The 22223-nt window shown below is 43.4% G+C and overlaps 1 protein-coding gene across 1 annotated transcript in view; it reads left to right on the top strand.

Moving 5' to 3' along the window:
- ralgapa2 (Ral GTPase activating protein catalytic subunit alpha 2) overlaps window positions 1-22223 on the top strand; it is a 730448-nt gene that overhangs the window by 562216 nt on the left and 146009 nt on the right.

The following is a 22223-nucleotide window of genomic DNA, read 5'->3' as shown; positions in this document are numbered from 1 at the left end:
CAATCTCCCCCTTTAATGTATTGTTGCTTTTGAAGCATACGGTGTGGTATTGCAATTATGGACACTTGGGTTTTTAAACACAAAACACTGTTTATTCCATGAATTCAACTTATCCTTTTAAATAAACATTGGATCACTCAACACCCCTTACTTCAAAGATAACCCCGAAAATAATACAACACTAAATAATCCTTCAGTTGTTCCTTTAAACATCCAAGAGACTTAACATCTTTAAATAGAAACACATCAGGTTAAAGACATTACTATTATGAATTTAAATCACCCAAATAATTCAGAGATAGTCTTTCATGGCAGAGATCACAGCAGACCCAGCTCACTTCAAACACAGACACACCCAAGCTCTCTTCTCCTTTCAAACAGCTCACAGCAAACCAGCCAGGCACTTTTCAGCTGCTCTCTCTCAAACTGAAACTAAAAGCAGAAGTGAGCTCAGCTCCCCCAACCCTCTGACATCACTTCAGTAATATGAGCTGCTCTATTTTTTTAAAGGTACATTTCTTAAACATCCATTTCTTAAAGATACTCTCACATGAGAGTATCTTACGCACAACTAGAGTACTGCCAACATTTTAACAGGGTTCCTGGTCAACACAGAGCAACGAAGCAAACATTTGTTTATTTTTCAGATTCCTTGAAGGAATAATGTTTCATCCAGGTGTTTAGATTTCTTGTTATCAGAGTCATAGAATGGTTACAGCACAGAAGGAAGTTGTTCCTTTCTGCTGGCTAATTTTTAAAACACATTTTTGTTACAAACATCTATTTGTGGTTGCTGAATTATTCGATTTTTGTTGGATGTTCCATGAGGTTAGTAAATTACCCACAGGGTGGCGCAGTGGTTAGCACTGCTTCACAGCGCCGAGGACCCGCGTTCAATCCTGGCCCCGGGTCACTGTCCGTGTGGAATTTGCGCATTCTCCCCGTGTCTGCTTGAGTCTCACCCCCACAATACAAAAAGATGTGCAGGGTAGGTGGATTGGCCATGCTAAATTTTCCTTTGGGGAAAAACATTATTGGGTACTCTAAATTTATTAAGAACAAAAAAATAAATTGCGAAAAATAACTGGTTGAGTGACAAGAACATCAGCCAATAGGATGCACAATAATCAGGGTATATAGGTGCAAGAGCTACAGGCTAACCTTATAAATAAGGACAGTTGTACTGGATTCAATGAAATGAGTAAAGCAATTAACAGGCACTTCCTCATCTCATTCAGGCAACTGTGTCTGTCTTACGTTGCTCTGCCACAATACTTATTTCATTTTCATAAACAGTAGACTGCACTCACTGTTGGCTGTGGAGCAAAACTATTTGAGCATGTTGCTTTCCATTTTGACAGGTGCGAACTGGTATTGCTACTACTCTGGGATATTGTACTCCTGTGTTGCATTGTTTATAGTTTGATGAGTTTTCATAATTATTTTAAAAACCCTTTGTCTCTTTTTTCCTCATTCCTGCGACAGTAAGTACTGTTAGACTAAAATACTTTTGCTGTACAAAACGAGTGATTAAAGGTGATGGGAACCATTAAAAAAATTTGAATCGGGTTGGAAAAAAAATGGAAAGCTGAGTAATTAAGTACTGTAATTTCAGACTGGGAGGAGGTGTTGAACAGAGAAAGAGCTTCTGCTGAGATGCCTGCTGTTCCTAATCTGAGTTTAAAGCTAATTGTAAAATTGTCAAATCTACTGAAAACAGACGAAAAATAAGAACTGTAAAGAAAATTGGTGCAGCTAAAGATTTACAAACTGATTTTGATGGTTTATGCAATTGGGTGAACAAATTAAATTTCACTCAACGTGTGAAGGATACACGTAGATTCAAAAATGCTGAGTCCCTGATACAAATGGCAAGGAATAGGCCCCCATACCACACCACTGCTGGGAGGCTCGCTGACTGCCTTCTGTGCAGCCTCCATTTAATCCCCGAGTCATCACTAAATTGCGGTAGACTCTGGGATAGTGGGGCACATTGGCTCATTAATGAATGTAATGATTAAGAATTATGTGGCGCTCAATCACAATGGGGACGTATCGGTAGCCACATTTTGGGAGGCCTTGAAAGCATTGGTCCGAAGGGAAATTATTTTGTTCAAGGTCCATAAGGATAGGATGATGAGGGAGGAGCATCAGCGATTGTTGGACGAGATAGTGGAGGTGGATAGGAGGTATTCTGTGGCCCCCATGAAGGAGTTGTTGGTGGAAAGAAAGAGGTTGATTTGCAATTTGACCGATTGACAATGGGTAAGCTGGTGGGTCAGCTATGGCGGGCGATGGGGGTGTAGTATGGGGAGTATGGGGAGAAGGCAAGTCACATTCTGACCCACCAGCTGCGGCAACAGGCAGCGTCCAGGGATATTTTTAGGGTGGGGGAGGGGGAACATGGTGTCGGACACAGAGATGATAAATGAGGTGTCAAAGGCCTTTTATGAGGGCTGTAAAGGGCCGAGCCTGTTGAGGGGGGGTGGGGGGGGGGGGGCTAATATGCGTCGGTTTTTGAATGGGCGGTGGAAAAGGGGGAGTTGCCAGCTATATTGACACAGGTGGCGGAGGTGGAGCCTGAGGTGGACAAATCGCACAAGTCTCTGAGGCAGAAACCAAGAGCAAGGGAGCCGCCATGGGCAGTGATCGTGAGGCTCTACAGGTTTGAGGAGAAAGAGAAGATTCTGCAGTGGGCCAGGGCGAAGCAAAACTGCGAATGGGAGAGGAACAAGGTCCGAATATACCAGGACTTTGGAGCTGAACTGGCAAAATGGCGTGCGGAGTTCAACAGGGCCAAGGCAGTATTCTTTGACGGCAGATCAAGTTTGGGGTGCTCTACCCAGCAAAACTATGGGTGACATAGGAAGGCCGGCAATATTATTTTGAGTCCCCAGAAGTGGCCAATGACTTTATCAAGGAGCGTAAACTGATGGAGAACTGAACAATTTTGGGAGACGGAGGTGCTGGCACTTTGGAATAATGGAGAATACAGGTACAGTGAGGGTTGGAGGAAGGGGAGTTCTTTTCCTCCTATGTGGAGGGGTTTTTTGCTTTTTTCTATTGGGCTGACAAAGGGCAGAGGGGTGAAAAGTTTTGAAGGGGACCCCCCCCCCCCCCCCCCCCCCCCCCCCCCCCCCATTGCTGCCTATAGCTGTGTGTTTTCTTTTTGTTTGTATCTGGGGAGGTGACCTGTGATTCGAGATGAGTCTTTGGGAGGGGGAGGACAGTGGGGAGCCTTCACAGAACAGGGAGGTGAGGGCGGGAAAGGGTGTGGGTCAGTAGGAGGAGCCTTTAGGCAAGAATTGCCCCGCTAGCAGGTAATGCTGGTGAGCGGAAGTGAGGTGGGGGGAGAAGGCCGAGAGAGGTGGCTATAGTGGAGGGGGAGATGCGACGCGGCAAGGTTGGAGAAGAAACATGGTCAGGGGCAGAGAAAGGGGCCACCTTGGATGGGCCAGGTACAGGATGAAATTAACGTGGGTAGAGCCAAAAAGGGGAGAATAGGACTGATAACGGGGACTATGCGAGGGCTCAATGGACTGGTGAAAAGATCTTGGGTCTTTGCGCATCTAAGGTGTTTAAAAGCACGTTTTTCGACAGGAGTGCGTGAAGGACCAGGTTAGGGTAAGAAAGATGGGTGGGACAGGTTTTTCACTCGGGGTTTGATTCAAAGTTTTGGGGGATGGCCATTTTGATGAGGAAAAAAATGGGGTTTATGAAGTGGGCGACCCGGGTGGGAGATATGTGATGGTGAGCAGGGTATTGGAAGGGACGCCCGTGGTACTGGTGAAAGTATGTGCACCGAATTGGGACAATGTAGGTTATATGAGGGATTTGCTGGCAGCGATCCCGGACTTGGCCATGCACCAGTTGATTTTGGGAGGAGATTTTAATTGTGTCCTATAGCCGAGGGTAGATGGATCGAGCCCCAGGTCAATGGGTAAGATACAAATGGCAAAGGAGCTGGGCTCCCTCCCTGCCAATATCAGGCGCAGTGAATCCCACCTTTATGGAAAAGATTGGTATGGTAGACCCGTGGCGCTTAAAGAACCCAGGCAGAAAGGAGTATTCCTTTTTCTCACATGTTTATAGCGTGTATTCAAGAATCGGACTTTTTGCAATGAGCCGGGAGGGGTGTTGGTCGGGGTGGAGGGGCCAGTGTACGCAGGGATAGTAATCTCGGACCATCCACTCCTTTGGCTGGAGATTCAGCTGAGATCGGGACGGGAGCAAAGGCCGGGGTGGAGACTCGATTCGGGGTTTTTGGCAGATAGGGGGTTTTGTGACAAAGTGGGGCTGTGATTGAATATTATGTAGAATTGAGCCAAAATGCGGAGGTGTTGGCGGCCACATTTTGGGAAACACTAAAAGCTGTGGTCCGGGGGGAGATTATCTCGTTCAAGGCATTCAAGGCACATGCGGTTAGGGAAAGGAAGGATGAATATTAAAGGCTAATGAACGAGAGAGTTAATGTAGATAGGGAGTACTCGAGGGCACCCACCATGGAGGGATTGGCGAGCAGGAAAAAAATTGCAGGGGCAATTCGATAGGTTGACGATGGGGAGGACAGTAGGACAGCTGCATAGGGCAAGGAGGGTGCAGTATGAGTACAGGAAGAAGGCAAGTCTAATGTTAGCGCATCAACTACGAAGGCAGGCCACGTCCAGGGAAATATTGAAGATACGGACTGGTGAAGAGCATTTGTTGTCGGAGCCGGAGAAGATAAACGAGGTGTTGAGGGATTATAAGGAGCATACAGGGTGGACCCGAGGGGTGAGAGGGGGCATGTGACGCTTTTTAGACGAACTGGCGTTTCCACACTTGGAGGAAGAGAAGAGGCAGGTGCTGGAGGACTGAGGGAGGTATTCAACAGGATAAGGAACATGAAGTCGGGGAAGGCCCCGGGGTCATATAGATCATAGAATTTACAGTGCAGTAGGAGGCCATTCAGCCCATCGAGTCTGCACCGGCTCTTGGAAAGAGCACCCTAACCAAGGTCAACACCTCCACCCTATCCCCATAACCCAGTAACCCCACCCAACACTAAGGGCAATTTTGGACACTAAGGGCAATTTATCATGGCCAATCCACCTAACCTGCACATCTTTGGACTGTGGGAGGAAACCGGAGCACCCGGAGGAAACCCACGCACACACGGGGAGGATGTGCAGACTCCGCACAGATAGTGACCCAAGCCGGAATCGAACCTGGGACCCTGGAGCTGTGAAGCAATTGTGCTATCCACAATGCTACCGTGCTGCCCGTGATAGTAATATAAGGAGGCTGATAAATGTGGTCATGACCCCATCGAGAGCTCAGGTACCGGACATGGAAAAGGCGTTTGACATTTGGGTGGACTGGCAGTACCCGTTTGAGGTCCTGGGAAGGTTGGAGTTTGGGTCGAAGTTTGTGGCATGAATCCAGCTGTTATATATGGCACTGAAGGTGAGTGTGCGGACCAACGACATGGGTCCACGAAACTTTGAACTGCACAGGGGAACAAGGTAGGGGTGCCGCCGCTGTTGTTTGCAATAGAGCCTCTGGCAATGACTCTTAGGGGGTCGACAGAGTGGCAAGGGATTATGAGGGGGTGAAGGGAGCATCAGGTGTCGCTATACGCGGACGACCTACTATTGTATGTTTCGGATCTACTTGAGAGCATGGAGAGGCTCGTGAGCCTGCTGGGGAAGTTTGAGGTGTTCTCGGGATATAAGCTAAATGTAGGGAAAAGTGAAGTGTTCCCAGTGAACGAGTTGGATCGGCGAACCAACCTCGGAGGGGGGAGTTGTCATTCAAGGTGACCGGAGACAGGTTTAGATACCTGCGGATTCAGGTGTCCAGGAAATGGATGCTGTATGAATGTAATCTAACAAAGCTGGTGGAGGAAATTAAGGAGGATCTGAAGAGGTGAGACATATTGCACCAGACTCTGGCAGGGAGGGTCCAAGTGGTGAAGATGAACATTCTGCCGAGGTTCCTGTTCATATTCCAGACACTTCCGATCTTTGTACAGAAGGCCTTCTTTCGAAAACTGAATATGATTATCTCAGACTTTGTATGGGCAGGGAAGGTGCCACGGTTTAAGAGGACACTGTTACAGAGGCAGAAGGGAGGGTTGGCATTGCCGAACCTGCTACACTGTTACTGGTTGGCGAATGTGGAGAAGGTGAGGTGGTGGTGGGAAGGAGAGGGGGCAGAATTTGATAAGATGGAGGAAGAATTCTGTAGGGAGTCCAGTTTGAGAGCTATGGTGATGGAGGCATTGCCAATGGTGGCAAGAAAATATGTGGAGAGCCAGGTGGTGCAATCCACAGTAAAGGTCTGAAACCAGCTGAGGAGGCATTTCAGGATAGAAGGGATGTCGGTGCTGAAGTCGCTGTGCCAAAACCAGTGTTTCGAGTTGGGGGGGGGGGATATATAGTATGTAAAGGAAGTGGAGAGAAATTGAGAAATGTGGCTGGTTAAGACGAGGGATCTGTACCTGGAAGATGGGTTTGCCAGTTTAGAGGAACTGAAGGAGACAGTAGTGCTCCCAAGAGGAAGTGATTTAGGTAAGGGACTTCGCGCAGAAGGTTTGGGAAGAGTTCCCCAGCTTGCTGAGGTATACCCTGTTGGAGCGACTGCTGCTTCCGGATGTGGAAAGGGAGGGCAGGATCGGAGACATTTATGGGTGGCTGGGAGAGCAGGGAGGTGAGCAGATGGTGAAGATTAAGGAGAAGTGGGGGGGGAGGAGGGGGGGCAGCTGGGAGGGGAGATAAACTGCGGAGTGTGGAGTGAGGCGCTACGATGGGTAAATGCGACCGCCTCGTGCGCAAGGACGAACCTGATATAGTTCAAGGTCGTACAACGGGTACATATGACTCGGGCAAGAATGAGTGGGTTCTTCCAGGGAGTGGCAGTCGAGTGTGAGAAGTGTGGGTGGGGACCAGGGAGTCACGCACATATCTTCTGGGGCTGCGAAAAGTTGGAGAGATTCTGGGTGGGAGTGTCCATGGCGCTTGCAAGGATAGTAGTGGAGGAGGTTGAGCCAGACCCTTGAGTGGTGGTATTCGGGATATCAGAGAAGCCGGAGTTGATGGAGGGGTCGGAAGGACGGCATTGAGGCATTCGCGTCTCTGATTGCCCGGTGAAGAATCCTGTTGGAGTGGCATTCAGCAACACCGCAGGGGGTGGCAGCCTGGCTGGGGGAGTTGTATGACTTTCTTCGGCTGGAAAAGGACAAGTACGAATTGAGGGGTTCAGCGGAGGGCTTCAAGGCAAGGTGGGGGATGTTTGTGGCCGTGTTTGAGGAGCTGTTCGACGCAGGAGGGGAGTGACAAAGGGAAAGATTTGTACAAACTGTATTGTCTGTTGGAGAGTTTGCTCCCCAAATTGTTCATGTTTTGTAAATTATATAAGTTTGGAATAAAATACATTTTTTTTTAAAAGGAGGGCTTTGAGGTATGGTGGAGGCCACTCATGGCTATATTTGAGGAGTTGTTTGACGTGAGGGGAGGGGAATTAAAAAGGGAAACATGTACAAACTGTATACTTTGATTGATGTTAAGCTTGTGTTATTTTGTTGCATGTGTTTGGAATAAAATATCCTTTTTTTTAACAAGTAATTAATATCCCACTGCCTCTGGTCAGGAAACCCAGATCAGTCTCTTCCAACCTCCAACTTAATCAGGGAGGTTTTGTCACAACCAGGAGACTCACCCAAAGCCTCTCCCACAATGTCACCATGTTTCCTGCTGTGACCGGCTACATAAAACCCAGCTCAAGAAAGCCAAGCAATTTTTGAAATGTTAATAGAACCACAGACTAGAATACAAGTCTACGAAAGCGACAATATTGAGGTCCTACAGTGTACTGGTTTGACCACGATTTAGGAATAACTTCAGTTTTTGTCAGAACCCAAATATTTTGTGACTGGTAGAGAAGAATAGCTAGTGACAATGTTTACATTGATATAAATGTGATGAAAATTCTGGACAAACTAATAGAAACAAAAATGGCAAGAGTGAACATTATGTCAGAGTGCTATTGAACAATAGGGAACAAAGAATGAACATATTGAATGAACTCCTGGAAATAGTTCACTCCTTTCAATCTTCGTGATCAAACCTTTGACCATTTAATGTGAGTATCTGAGCAGAGACAAATACTGCTGCTGAAGCCCAGACTGACAAAGGCATGAGCCCAAAATATTTAGCCAACAAATGAGATATTCCAATGTTATGTTATATTTAAACCTTGTTATGGTCAATGCAAAAGTCCTTCCACTGGAAAAACCCCTTAAAAAAATATATATTTTTAATAGCATTTTCAAAAGGTACTTTCTGTTTTATTTATTTCTAAGTAATCAAATGCGACTGTATTCATACTTTGGGCGGTGCTGGAAATGTGACCTCTCCCCTCATCCAAAACATTCCATCTCCTTTCTTACTGAGTACAAAATTACGAAGGAATAGAAAAACAAAACAAAAGAGAAAATGAGGGGCATTCTAACCAATTGCACAAAAAATGCCTACTTCTGCAGTTTGAAGTGTTCTGTTTACTGCCGTTAGACTGGTTAGAAATCCCCTAGAATTTCAGGCTTATAAATGAAATACTGAAGATACATGTCAACTGCAGATAATTGATAACAATGGAATAGCTAATTCCTTTTTATAAAGTCAAAAATGGAGCCCTTTTGAGACCATGATGAAGTAGCTTTAACAACATACTTCAGCCAATAATAAAATAAACAGTTTTAAAGCTTATGTATATATATTTGAAGTTGATGAACTGAAAAAGGAAATTACTTGGGCACCAAGACCAATTGTTGTACCCCTTTAGCCATTATGGCTGAGATTAACTAATTCAGTGCAGAATCAAGATTGAAGCTCAAACATTCTGACCTTCATGGTTCAGTATCAAACTAGCCCGTGTCTAAAGAAACCTTGTTGAGTCCCAAATAAAATTTAGATCAGTATTATCATTAATATGCATGCATCACAAGCAGCGGGTGCTGTCAGCGTGTTTTTTTTTTATTTTAAGATTTATCTACCTGTGAGGCAATAGTAAGAATAAACCTTTCCAAGCAATGTCTGCGGACTTCAACAAGGCAAATTAGTGAATACGAAATATAAACTGTGAAAGGACTCTATTTCTTTAGCTTCATGAGCCAGAAGGGCCACATGTCGCCCATGGACCATTTAGACTCCCATGCTAAGCCATCAGGAATACTGCACAGGACTGTTTTAACTATTTTTGATGGCTTTGTTATAATTCATTTGTTACAGCTGATAGATATGCCCACCAGGAGAGCAACTATCCAGCTAGCATTTGTGGCCAGTTTGGATCCAATTACTAAATAGGTTGCAGGGCAAGTGAAGCCAATTTATAGTGGTGAATTAGCATAAAGGTGGCAATTATAAAACAGTTTTTTCATCTAGCTGAACAAGGAATATTATGATGCAGTAGCAATAAGTCTTTATCGTGTCCACGATAATGGAACATTCATTATAGAACCCTACCCAGCATTGCAGTCAGTCATGCAATGATCCAGGGTCCTGGTGGAAGTTTTTGAAGCCATCTTCAGAGACTTTGATATTTAAGTGATCTCTTCTAAAATGTAAACCCCAGTCTCCTTTCTTAACTATTCTTATCTTGACCTGATCCACTTCTGTTTAGCCTCTATTGTGCTGTTTTATTATACACTCTGTCTGAATTAATTAGGGAATGGAGGCACATGTAGGAAGATTAGATTACAATAAATTATATACTGTGTTCTGTGTTAGGTTGACAAAAAATTAGAAATTAAATTATCCTCAATGTTTGGCCTGATGCATCTTCAAGTGATGAGAATGTTTGTGCATGCATAGCTTAAAAGACCTTGCAGCAGTTTTAAATGCAGTATATATTAAATGACTAAATTGCAGGAGCTGACATATTGTAAGCAAACAAAAATTTTTTTAAATTATTTTCGCCACAAATCCCCTACTGTGAGGAAATAGGTCACAGCCCTTTACATTGTCTTCTGTTGCCTGCTCCCATCTCTCTCTCTCTCCTTCCCAATGCGATCTCTCTCTGCTTCAGCCTATTCTTTCCCTCCTCTTCATCTAGGTCTGGTTATCCCAGCTGCTAATCTATTTGACTTGAATGTTTTGACTCCCCTTATGCAACTCCATGGTAGATCGACCAGTAAATCATGAAATGGTGTGTGGTTCTAATGGTTCTGCACCTGGAGATTAAGTTATTAAAGTAACATTCTATGACTTAAGTGGCACCCCACCTTATGTGACCATCAATCAACGAATCTGAAACCTTAAAGCGATTTCTAATTACATCCACTGGTTGGCTCTGCAGCAAACCTTGCTGAGGAAGATGATGTTCATCTTGGTGGTTGTGAGTAAAGGCAAGTTCTATTAATACCCATGGGAGACAACAAAAACTTCAAAGAAGGGACAAAAAACAGCAAAGCTTAAAGCTGCAAAGAAAAAAATTTGCAGCTTTAAGCTTGCGGAATACAATAATGCCATTCAAAGCGTTCATCAGCTGTACTGCCAGGATGAAAAACACAAAAGGAAACACCTAAGAACAGGTGTAAGTTTGCAGATATTTAAAAAAAGAAAAAGATGTGCATTTTAGTAGTGCCTTTCATGTCCCCTGAATATCCCAAGACCGATATAACTACTTTTCAAGTGTAGTCTCTGTTGTAGAAAACGCAACAGCCAATATACACATACCAAAGCCCCTCAAACAGCAATCTGATACTGAACAAATCCAAACTCCCACTGCCACTCCAGTTCAGTTGGGGTACTGAGATTGGAATGAAACATCGCCCCTCCCCTCCAAACACTTCTGAAAATTCAGGTGAATTAATTAAGAAATCTGAAATCTGACTACAAACTTGCTGAGCATTAACAGCAAGATCAGACACCTACTCCCATTTAATTCCTCTTTCATCTGTGTAATCCTCTACAACGAGCACTAACCACAAGCAAAAACAGCATGACAATACCCACACTGGATCTGTCACCACTGAATCAAATTATGATGATAACCGTCATTGCATTTGGTCTCCCTGTCCTCCTGATATTCATGAAGACCCTGCCTTCTCAAACTTGCTCCTCGTCTGAGGTGTGGTGATCCTCAGCTTAAATCACCAACAGTCAGCTCTCCCCCTCAAAGGGGAAAGCAGCATATGGTCATCTAGGACTATGGCGACTTTACCTTATCTCCTGATATATGAAAGGGATCATCAATCAGTCACCATCGCATCCTCCACCCCTATACTCCCCGCAAGCCAAGTAACATGCCACATCCTAAACAGCCCACCACCATTTTGGTGATCACAGCCAACACATCTCGCCTGAAAATATGTTTCCATCCGGGGTGCCACAGTGGTTAGCACTGTGGCCTCACAGCACCAGGGACCTGGGTTCAATTCCAGCCTTGGGTGACTGTGTGGAGTTTGCGCGTTTGCCCCATATTTGCGTGGGTTTCCTCCACCTGCTCCGGTTTCCTCGCTTAATCAAAAGATGCGCAGGTTAGACATGTAGACATAGAATTTACAGTACGGAAGGAGGCCATTCGGCCCATCGAGTCTGCACCGGCACCTGGAAAGAGCACCCCACTTAAGTCCACACCTCCACCCCATACCCGTAACCCAGCAACCCCACCCAATCCCTTTGGACAATATGAGCAATTAAGCATGATCAATCCACCTAACCTTCACGTCTTTGTACTGTGGAAGGAAACTGGAGCTCCTGGAGGAAACCCATGCAGACACGAGGAGAACGTGCAGACTCCACACAGACAGTGACCCAAGCCGGGAATCGAAGCTGGAACCCTGGAACTGTGAAGTGGCAGTGCTAACCACTGTGGGGTGCACTATCAATTACCACAAAAACGAGAGTAGTGGAATAATCGAGGCTTTATTGAGCAAAGATCATTTGTGCCTCCTGTAGCTGGAACCAGAATGGCTGCAGCACCGGCGAGCACACACATTTATACGCCGCCTACTGGGCTGAGCCAGCAGGCAGTGATTTACCCATGTACCTCTACCATATGGGCAGCGCCGTAATACATGTAATATACTACTAGTAGTGACTATCACATTCACCCCCTGTTTAAAAAAAGAGTCCGCAGGGTGGTGTAAAACATTACAAGTTCAGTCTGTCGGGGGCCTTGACCCTCCTCTGCGATCGCCTCAGTCCTGGTGGTGATGTGGGCACCGACTTGGTCACCTGTGACTCCGGGAGCGTGTTGTCCTCATCTTCGTCCCCCCGAGTGGAATCAGTGGGAGGACGGATCCTCCTGGGGCGGGGGCTGTGGTGCGGTTCGCTGGAGGGAGGGTGAGTGGCGCAGGGGTGAATGAGGCAACCGGAGGGGGGGGGGGTGTCAGATCAGGGGTTGTGGGTGGGGATCCAGCGGGTGCCAGGTGTCTGAGGGAGACTGTGTCCTAGCGCCCGTTGGGGTGTGTCACATAGGCGTACTGCGGGTTCGCATGTAGGAGGTGGGCTTTTTCGATCAAGGGGTCCGACTTATGGGTCTGCACATGCTTCCGAAGAGGACGGGTCCAGGAACTATCAGCCATGTTGGGAGCGAGACCCCGGAGGTGGAATGCCTGGGGAAGGCAAACACACGTTCATGAGGGGTCTTGTTAGTTGCGGTGCAGAGGAGCGATCGGATGGAGTGGAGTGCGTCGGGGACGACCACCTGCACAGTGTGGTAGTCACCCTTAGTAGTATATTACATGTATTATGGCACTGCCCATATAGTAGAGGTACATGGGTAAATCCCTGCCTGGCAGTCACAGTTCCTACTTAGGATGTGCAGGGCACGCCAGAAATCGTCCAGAGACTCCCCGGGGAGTTGCTGTCTCGTGGCCAGGTGGTGCCTGGTGTATATTTGATTGACTGGTCGAGCGTAATGTCCCTTCAGGAGCTCCATCGCTTCGGAGTAAGTGGGCGCAACCCTGATGAGAGGAAAAATGTCAGGGCTATCCCGTGAATAAAGGACTTGGAGCTTTTGCGAGTCCGAGGGTTCCTCAGTGGATGTTCGGAGGTAGCTTTCAAAGCAGGCTAGCCAGTGGTCAAAGGCGGACGTAGCGTTGGCTGCTTGAGGACTCGGCTGCAGGCGATCAGGCTTGATGCGGAGATCCATCGTTTAAAAAAATCTTTGCTCAATAAATTGATGCATTATCAATTACCACAAAGACGAGAGTAGTTGAATAATCAAGGCTTTATTGAGCAAATGTGCCTCCTGTAGCTGGAACCAGAATGGCTGCAGCACAGGCGAGCACACACATTTATACGCTGCCGACTTGGTGAAGCCAGCAGGCAGGGCCATAATGCATGTAATATACTACTGGGGTGACTACCACATTGTGCTACTGTTTCCCCTTAATCCAGGTTAAGTGGATTAGCCATTCTAAATTGCCTCTTAGTGTCCAAAGATGAGTCGGTCAGGTTATGGGGTTATGAGGTTAGGACAGTGCAGCGAGCTTGGGTGGAATGCTCTTTCAGAGGGTCTGTGCAGACCCTGGGCTGAATGGCCTCCTTCTGCACTGTAGGGATTCCATGGGTTCAATTCTATGGATCCCCAAGTTCAACGTCACTTTGCTTTTGTTTTTTTTTCTTTTCTTTTAATAAATTTAGATTACCCAATTATTTTTTCCAATTAAGGGGCAATTTAGTGTGGCCAATCTACCTACTCTGCACATTTTTGGGTTGTGGGGGTGAAACCCACGCTGACACGGGGAGAATGTGCAAACTCCACACGGACAGTGACCCAGAGCCGGGATCGAACCTGGGACCTCAGTGCCGTGAGGCAGTTGTGCTAACCACTAGACCACCGTGCTGCCCTTCACTTAGCTGCTTGAGCTAAACTCTGTTAGCCACATCCTCTCCTCCATCAACCTTTTTCTTCCCTTTCATCTCCATCTTTCCTATTGACCCTTCTCACACCCATCACATTGATTCACGTATTACATCAGGTTTTCAAATTTCATGTTCTTAAAACAACCAATCGTAACTAAACAAACTGGAAACATGTTAATCGATATGTAGCAAGCAGCAATTAAATACAAGATCAAAGACTACAAATCAAGGGCGCAATAAGCGGCCGATCTTTTCTTTTAAGAAGCAAAAAAATATATAATCATTCTTAAGTACAAATCTGATCACTTGACATCGAGGATTCTCCTAATATGTGCATGTTTTTCGTGTGAAACTAGGAGACTGAATTTTCTATTCACCGGAGCCCGGTCCATCTTCTGCCGTAAGGATATGCTCCTGACTCTAGGTTTTATGGGGTCAAAATCATTGCCATTTTCTATGCAGGATTTCTGGCTTCTACTGGGATATGCATAAAGTGGAGGTGCAGAATAATGTTTTTGAGATTTTTTTTTACGAAGCTCCATATCCCACGCATTCATTTGCACTGCGATTAGTTGCAGTCTGCCAGGACCTTTGAAATACAAATAGCCCATTCACCCACCCAAAGCAATGTTGGGTGTCAAGGGTGACTGGACAACCTTGCCACCCAGAACTGCATTGCACTAATGTTTCTAAAATGCATTGAATAATGTGATTTGTCATTTTCATACTATTACAATGCACCCGTAGCAGCAAACATATTTTGTATCCCTGTCGTGTTCCTTTGGGAAATATCAAAAGTGGCAGGGGAGACCCGAGAGCTGTTTTGTGGCTATTAAAAAAACTTCTTACCTATGTCAGTTCGAGTTGGGCCTGGGAACCAACATTATTCAAGCAGAAATCAAATCCAAGGTTTTCAGCTGGATTGGCAAATTGCTATTTTTTCCACAAGGTCTATCTCTGAGAACTTTAGGCCTCAAGTCCACAAGCTTTCTTGGAGCTTTAACTAATAGCGGTAGATACTCCACAAGCTACACTTTCTGGAATGTACCAGTGCCAGACACTTCACAGAATTTGTCAAAAATTCCTGTTAGCTGGCCTCTATTCCTGTGTAATAATCAAATTACAGCTGCCTTAAAAGCCCAGAAAAAAAACTTTGTTCGGGCAATGAGAATAATTGTCTACTTTTGTTGTATAAAACAAACTAGCTGTAGACTACATTTGCTGTAGTTCTTTTCTGAAGGCTCTTTCCAAGATAAGCCATTCTTATTCAAATGTATTATCTTTTATTTCCAGTTACTAAATGCAAAGGCCTGTTAATTTAGTAAATGTAGCAGGTTATTTCTGTGCAAATAATTGTTTCCATTTTAATTATGAACTTGTTTAATCTTTATATCTCAATGTATCTGAAGTTACATAATTAGAAATAAAATTAAAGCACATTTACTTTATTAATTACCTCAGCTCAAACATGCAGCAAGAATATTGGGGGAGAACTGTGCTTTTAAATTTGGACGCAGCTTCCAAATAAAAATCCAATTGAAATATGCATTTAGATCATTTTGATAATTGTCGATATATTTTATAAAAATTATTAATTTGCATCTTCCTTCCTTCACCCCCTGAGATGTACAGACATCTGACTTTAGAAATTTTTTAAAACCAAAATAGGGTAGCACGGTGGTGCAATGGTTAGCACTGCTGCCTCACGGCGCTGAGGTCCCAGGTTCGATCCCAGCTCTGGATCACTTTCTTTGTGGAATTTACACATTCTCCCCGTGTTTGCGTGGGTTTCGCCCCACAGCCCAAAAATGTGCAGGGTAGATGGATTGGCCACGCTTAATTGCCCCTTAATTGGGAAAATTGAATTGGGTACTCTAAAATTGTTTTTTTTAAACTATCTAAAATAAATTGACAGCGCTTTTTCTGAGGACATCTCCAAACATCCTTCTAAATAGCATTAGTAGAGGTAAGCTCATCAAAGCTCCTGTCCATACTGCCAGGGTACAATGTCTGACTCGCCTTTTGCAAAAGTCACGACAAAACCTGTAATCCTTTGAGGGTTGTGGTAGTATTTCAGTGTTTAAAATGTACATCATAGGCTACTGAAAACCGCATAGTGATTATTACATGATGTTCAATTATCTGTGTACCAAAAGATGTTCAACAGAAATTGATGCAAGTTTATTTTAGATTTGAAAATGAAAAGTTGAATTGAGCTTTGTTGCAATTTTTTGGTGGTTTATTCCAGTGATCACAGGACTTAAGAATATACTCTTGCCTGATAAAGTCTACACTGTCAATTGTAGACCACGACATGTTGAATAATTCTATTGTTTACAATAAGTGTGGCATCAGTGGATATTTTAAAGTTAGTTCGTTGGGAAATTGAGTATTCAAAGGTTATGCTGGCCTGCATGTTGATTCATCTGTGGAAGATTGGCAAAAGCAGCAAGCGCACAAAATGAGAATAGCTTTTAGGTGGTTCTGTTCTTCCTTTACATTCTTCACTTGAATTCCCTGATCCAGGTAGCTGGCCTTTGCCACATTACTCTGTGACCATCTATTCAAAGATACACACTGGCAGCACAGATGAACAAAATCTATGCCATTCATTGATTAGAAGCCAGGGCATAACTGCGCATACAGGGGGCAGGATTCTCCAATAATGGAGCTATGTCCCACTCCAGCATGACCACTCTGGACTTTCCTGAAGATAGTCCAGAGTGATTTTCCTACCTGGAGGGGGCTAGCAGGACCCCTGAGTAGTCCTCGCAGCTCCGGCTGCCGATACGGGGCCCTACACTTCCGGTCGGGGGTCCGTGCATGCGCACGGTCGCCCCGCGCGACATGCGGACCCACACCGTGGACCGGCACCAAAAAGATAGCCCCCCTCCCCCTAAGATTGCGTGCACCCGCAGATAGGTGGCCCCCGATCGATAGCCTGACTGTCTATGAGGCCCCGCCCCCCACCCGGTGAAGGATTCCCTCACCTCCCACCAGGGCGACTGCGGACTGGAAAAAACGGGTGGGACCATGAGAGACCCACGCCATCAGGAATTCAGCCAGTTACACTTGGAGAATTGCCACGGGGGCTTCTGTCAATGGCCCCCTACCAATGCCACGTAGACCGCATGCGCTGCGATTCTCCGGTGAACAGTGTGTTGTCGGATTTCGGCGTCGACACCATTCTCCGCCCCCGCGCCAATCGCGATTTCGGCTCGGAGAATCCCGCCCAGGATCTCTTTGGACTTCATAACTAATCAAATGCATAAACTCTGCTATTCTAAAGTTCTTTCCAATTAAATGTTTTGAATATAAAATACATAAAAATGTTTTCAGTCACATCAAAATTGTTTGAATTACATAATATCATAATGGAAAATTGCAGAAATGTGCCAAGCAACAACACATTACAGTTGGATTTCTTTTATTATTTTTTATCTCTGGATTCTTGATGTTTCATTATAATTTAAAATCTCTTGGTAAGGGCAGCAGAGTGGCGCAGTGGTTAGCATTGCTGCCTCACGGCGCCGAGGTCCCAGGTTCGATCCCGGCACTGGGTCCCTGTCCGTGTGGAGTTTGAACATTCTCCCCTTGTTTGCCGGGGTTTCACCTCCACAACCCAAAGATGTGCAGGATAGGTGGATTGGCCATGTTAAATTGCCCCTTAATTGGAAAAAATGAATTGGGTACTCTAATTTTAAAATGAAAAATCTCTTGGTGAATTTTAAAATGTTGATGTTTTTGAGCACTCCGTATTGTCATCTTTCAGATGATTACAATTATTTTACACTTTGGAAAAGGTATTTTTTTACTGTTTGTTTACCCCTTTTCCTCCAATTATCTTCTGAAAGTCTCAATCTCTGGTAATTGGTCGGTTTGTAGATGCTATGTATCTTCATCTTGAGTGTCCATCCTTCATAGAGTTTTGGATTATTTTTGTAGAACTATGTTCTCTTTTGATTGTTTAACTGTGGGTCCTGTAAGCAAATTTTTGTCCCTTATGATCCAGAATGTATATTTTATTAAGCAAAGGTGCAGTCACAAGGATCAACTGTTAACTTACTTGCAGTAATTGGTTGCCAGATTGAATGGAGCCTTGCACGATGTTGCCAAACATTCTTTGAATTGATGCATATTAAACATAGATCTGAGTTTTTACAGCGTAAATAAACTACTCCATTCACTTTTAATCGTGATAGGAAATACAACAAATTACAAAAGATAGTATTCAGCTGAACATTCAGAAAGTGAGAAAGACCCATAATGTGTCAATAATCTTTTGTATGGATGTCTTCTACAGAAATAGGATAGTTTATGTCTACTCGCAAAAGAAAGCTTGGTTTTTGACCAGGGGAACTTCATATTTTCTGACCTTTACCATTTTCGGTATTGTCATATGCTAATGCACTACAGCATAACATTATACTTTAACAGAGCAAGATGCAAGAGCCCTTTGTCAGATTATAGCAATCGGAGTCCTGAATTTTTTTTTCCTCCTAGCCCAATTATAGCAACCCTACCGCCACCTCAGCTGTGATAGATTAGTGCAGATCAGGAATTTAACCTGGGAACTTCTGGTCTGCATGAAAGACAATATTTTGTGAGCCATATGATGAGCATAATTCAGAATTATTGGCATTAGAACAAATAATTTTACTGTTAGATTTTCATTTGCATTTGCTTTCCAGAATCATTTATTTTGGGAGACGCAAGCATCACTAACTTAAGAACTGTACATAGGTTTAACTCTCATTATGTATGACACATAATAAGCAAGTCCGTACCTTTTTAAAAATAAAAAGACTGCATTTCAGGATGCATTGTTTCAGTTAAATTTATTTCACTGTTTTATTCTAGTTACTTACATTGCAAACAATTTTGCTACGTAGGAGTATCCAATCTACGGAAGTCATGTCTGTTTTTACTTCAGTTAATATTTAGTCAAGTAATCTCAATTGCAGCCATGTAGAAATTATCTGCATTTATGATAATGGTGGGCCATATGGCTTTATTTACCTTTTGTGCCTTCCTGATTTATTTTATTGTGTTGCACCAACTTTGAAGGAGCTCAATTTTTAATGAGTCGAGAGAAACTGTTCCTAGTACCTTCCTCAATTTTACTGTTTTTTATCTTTGCTGAGGTAATGTTTATGATGCAGTTCTCATTAAGTGGCCTCTTTTTGCATGGCTGTGTGTTTATGGTCTTTGCTAATGCACTTACTCTCATAGTGATTCATTCTTAGTGACATCAGTTGCTGTGGCAAAGAAGATTTGATGTGTCTTCCTTTCTGTGTTGACGTATGAGCTGCAACATCAAGGCATTAATTGAATTGTTAAGGAATTTTTCATCTAATATTTGATCATTGTTGTTTCTGTGTAATTCACTTAAAAATCATAAAAAGAGATAGCAAACTCATACCTAATCTTTAACATTCTTTACATTTCGAATCTAACATTCTCCAGCATCTTGAATCATGGTCATTGCATATAATTGTGGACGTTAACTAGTTGTAAATAATCTGTCTCCTCTTTATAAAAGGATAATTGTATTTAATGCTGATAATCAATACTGGAGCAGCGGTAAACTGAATGACAAAAGTCTTCTGATACAAGCTTGAAAAAGACTGATAAATATCTAGCCCATTTGTTTGCAATTTTAAATAAATTTCAAAGATGTTACATCTAATAATATTATCAACAAATGAAAACAATATCTCCGTGCCAAACCATCTATTATTTAGATACAATTCATTTATTTTTCTCTTAATTTGCATCTGAATGAGTTGAACCTACTTAATCGGCTTCACAAATAAACATAAGATTTGTTGCAAATCTGAATGTGAAGCTTGGCTAGTATTTTGCCTTTGCTGTAAACTAGTGTTAACGCTAATAAGTAACTCAAATTTACCCACACCAAATAATGTACTGAGCTCTTTAAGGGTTAAAGCATACATTGGGTAAAGTCCTAATACATGCAATGAGCTATCATTATTCCTGCTGCTTCCTTCCAAACTTGATGCATGTTGTCACGGTCCGTATTACTGACTGCCTGCTTGCCTTCATAAGTGAACTGGCTATTGTACTGGATCATTTGGGTCTACGTTAATTTGGAGGCCCTAGTCTTACTGTCTTTGCATACATTATTTAGTGAATGTCTGTTTTGTTAGCAGTTGTGTGCTGCATTGTATGCTTATGTGTTAGTTATGCAGGACCTTTCATTAAACAGCAGGGTGTTATTAGCCATCGCCTGAAAGGGCTTTATATTGTTTTTGCCTTGTTTAAACTGAGCCCAGAAGCTGACTACAGACTATTGGCCAAGCAATGAATTGGCAACTGATGACAGGCCCATAGAGGGCCTGAGGCTCAGGTGGCTCCCGGCCTCAACTTTAGCTCAGCTCTTTCAACAATTTGTCACGCCCAAGCCTGCTCCTGCTGCGCCAGCACGTGCCAGCTTAGTGTCAAAGCGCCTGTTCGCCAGACGGACACACCAGCCCAACAGCCTGCTGTTGACTAGGCCAGTGGCTTGCTGTGGCAATATGGAGTAGAGAGGCCTAGCAACAGCCTGTATGTATTTCAGAAAAATACGACTTCTAATGACTTGTGAATGGCATCGGTTGGTCCCTAAAGAATTGACAGGGAATATGTGCCTCTGCTCTTACCAAATTAAGCGGGCTATTCATTAACTAGGGTCAGAATTTAAGTCTGCATAGAGAAAGGCCAGCAATAAATAAAACCGGGTCTATGTTTCATTTCTAGCATTAAATCGTGAGCACAAAAATGAACTTTAAATTTAAAGAATGCTATAAACTGTGATATATGCTGATCAACTTGCAAACTGTTTAAATAATATGAGATTAATTTAATTTTTGTTCACTATTTTAAAAATATTTTTCATAACCTGCCTTTGCATAGCTGTAATATTCTGGAAAACACATAATCTAAATGTTATAAGTCCCCCCCCACCCCACCCCAACATAAATATTGTATTTGCAAAGAAATTGATCTTGTATTTTAGTTTACACAAAACTGAAATAAGTCAGTTGGAAGTAACTGGTGACCTTAATCCAGACCATTTTGGTGGGGAGGGGACAGTTTTTATGCTGTGCTTTTATGTATTCGTATTTTGGTTTGAGTGCTTCCAATTTGGTATATCCATTTGACTTTGAGGAGGAATTGAAAATGTTATAGAGCTTTACAAGGACCAGGGTTTTGTTTGTGATATATAACTGTATTTTCTATGCTTCTGTAAAGGGGGAAATTTTACACAAAGAAGTATATAAAAGCTCTCCACAGTGCATCATGAGGAGCAGCGATAAGCAGGGGTCCTATTAGGGCTGCTGGGAGGTTGTTGAACCCTGTCACACTCTAAGTTATTAGTGACTGGTTTTTGATCACTGTGCCAGTTCCAAGTTTTACTTTGGCCATAGGAAAACAATTTAGTGGTGTTTTATTGTAGATAATGTAATCATATTTTTTGACAGTGTGTATTTCTTGTATGGTGTTTTATTTCACAGCGTAGTTTCCGGTCTTAAATAATATTTTGAGGCAGGCCTGGCATGTGCTGATTATTAACTGTGACACAGCTGAAATTGTGCAGCAGTACAGTGACGTCCACCAATGTGTTTATGTTGAAGTATTCTTAAGTGGTTTTGATTGATCTAAAGTTTTACAACACATTGCAGGGGAAGCTTGTTCAAAATGTAAGTATGAATGGCTGAGCCATACAGAAGATTTCTGCACCTGGGGCTGCATTGCTTACACAATGGCCATATGAAATTGAATAGTAACAATAACGAAGCTTGGAGTTTTGACTTGGTGTTCCATCGCCCTGTTAATTTCGGTTAAATTGTTTAGAATTGCTAAATTCTCATGTAAGTGTGCAATGGATAATAGATTGCAAGGTTAAAAAAAATTAAATTTTTATTCAACCATGTCATGTTATTATGGAATTGTCTCCTTCAACGGGGCTTAATTATTTCTAGTTAAGTATGGAGAAACTACCAATCAATGCTAATGACTGTACGTATACAGTTATACAAATATTGATTTCATAGGACACCTGGAGGTTCCCCTTCAAGTCACTCACCACTCCGACTTGGAAATGAATTCCGTTCCTTCACTGTCGCTGGGTTAAAGTCCTGGAACTCTCTCCCTAACAGCACTGTGGGTGTACCTACATCTCAAGGATTGCAGCGTTTCAAGAAGGCACCACCTTCTTGATGGGCATAAATACTGGCCGAACCAGTGACGCCCACATCCCGCAAAAAAAATTTTTTAGTCTGGAATTTAAAGAAAATGGTGAAACATGGGTGACTTCAAAATAATCCACAACAGGAAATCACCAAATTTTGTGGAATAGTTATAAACTAC

The sequence above is a fragment of the Scyliorhinus canicula genome, chromosome 1 (assembly GCF_902713615.1).
Source record: "Scyliorhinus canicula chromosome 1, sScyCan1.1, whole genome shotgun sequence".
In the NCBI taxonomy this organism is placed as follows: domain Eukaryota; kingdom Metazoa; phylum Chordata; class Chondrichthyes; order Carcharhiniformes; family Scyliorhinidae; genus Scyliorhinus; species Scyliorhinus canicula.
Note: the sequence above shows the minus strand (reverse complement) of the source record. Positions and strands in the feature narration are given on the sequence as shown.